Raw genomic sequence first — 1,860 nt, 5'->3', positions numbered from 1 at the left:
GTCCATGCACTTGCCTAGGTAGGTGCTTAGACTGCTGAGCTATCTCTGTGGCCCAGTGAATATTTTTGATATTTGAACCATTAATTAAAAGAGCTAAAAGCACAATGATACTCCTGATTTTAAAAAAAAACAACAACAAAAACAAAAAACAAGCATAGATCTGGATTCCTTTCCTGGTAGGTTAATAAATAATCTACCCAATTGTTAACAGTACAGAAACACAGCAGATCCAAAGTGCAGGAGTATTTTCAAGTGGACAAGTGGACACAGTTAAAATGACAGACATTAGCCAGAAAGGTGTTTTGTGGTGACTTCAAATCACGTATCGTTTTATCATACATACCTTAAGTGCTTAAGCTATAAAACCAGGATGTGTCCTTGCTAGTCCGCTCAGCTTCCATAGATCAGAGCTCATATTCACATATTTTCTTTGCATCTGTGACCATTTCAAGGTTTCTCTATCCCTATGTTTTGTGTATGTCACATTTATCACTTCTCTTTCTGTAAGGTGGCTGATTGTAGTGTAGGGGTAATGACCATCTTTTTACATATCAAATTATAGACTCCACAAATGAAATCATCAAAATTTCAAAAAAATGAATAACTGCATAGATACCTTGGGTAAATTATAAATCAAAGTATAGTAAAATAAGAAAAATTGAATAGCTGGGTAGGTTAAGTTCAGAATGGATAAGATTTCAGAAGAGCTTTTATATTATTTCAAGGTTCCATCTTCCATCTCCATAGGCTGAGAAAGATTTAAAGAACAGAGGGTACATTTATTTAAAGATTAGTAACAAGTTGAAAATTTGTACATGTAGACAAACGTTTACTTTTTCAGTAACAGCTGAACTACAATGTTCTGTACTGTGCATTTAGTTTATGTAAATTGTGAACCATCCTAAAGTGGATTTTACAGCTTTGGTATACCTTTAGCTTTCTAATTTAAAATCACTTGTGACTGAGAAAACGAATTGAACATTGATTATTGCTTCTGTCCTGGGATTTAGAGAAATGGTTTAAATATATACCTAAGTAATTAATTAAAAAGAATTTTTCTTGGAAGAATGAACTCTAAGAGACACATGAACAAAGCTTGTTTATTTCAACTGTAACTCCTTCAATAATATAATTGCTGTATAATATGATGCTAGTATATGTATATCTGTATTACATTTCAGCAAATTATAATAAGCAGGGGAGAAACAATTTTATCCTACAGGGATCATTCTTTTTCCCTCTCAACAGTTGACTGTTAGATAAGTACGCCATAGAACTCAATAGGATAGGCATTGGGATTAACACATTAAATCCAGAAACAACAAAAGACTAATAGTGTACAAAATTTGTCAATGGTCTGAAAGACTGAATGCAAATTGACTTTTTGTTTAGAAACAAAATGGAAACCCAGATTGAGCTGATGAAAATACTGTATTAAAAATGAGTCATTTCTTTTATCCTTTTCCGAAACAGAATTATTCACTCATATACAAGGATATCGGTGCAAGTTCTACCTCTATGGCAGTGTATAATTTGTCTGGAAATTGAGCGATGATGGAAGGACAACCATTTGCTATTTTAAATAGGCCAGCATCAAATGACTATTACTAATTGAGCAAGAAAGGTCATTTCTATTTCTATCTTACTTTGTGATGAAATAATTTCTCAGCCATCTGTTCATCTGAATATTTATGTGGAAGAAGTGAACAAGTATGAAATATATGCAGGAACCTTAGAATCCGTCCATAACTCTTCTGTAAGCTTCAGAGTTCAGCTTAGACAGACCACCATATAAACACAGCAACAATGACACACCAGAAACACCCACGAAGGAAGTTCTCAGATTTCACTGAAGTAGAT

The sequence above is a fragment of the Octodon degus genome, unplaced genomic scaffold, assembly GCF_000260255.1.
Source record: "Octodon degus isolate 3935 unplaced genomic scaffold, OctDeg1.0 scaffold00088, whole genome shotgun sequence".
In the NCBI taxonomy this organism is placed as follows: Eukaryota; Metazoa; Chordata; class Mammalia; order Rodentia; family Octodontidae; genus Octodon; species Octodon degus.
This window is presented reverse-complemented; position numbering follows the sequence as displayed.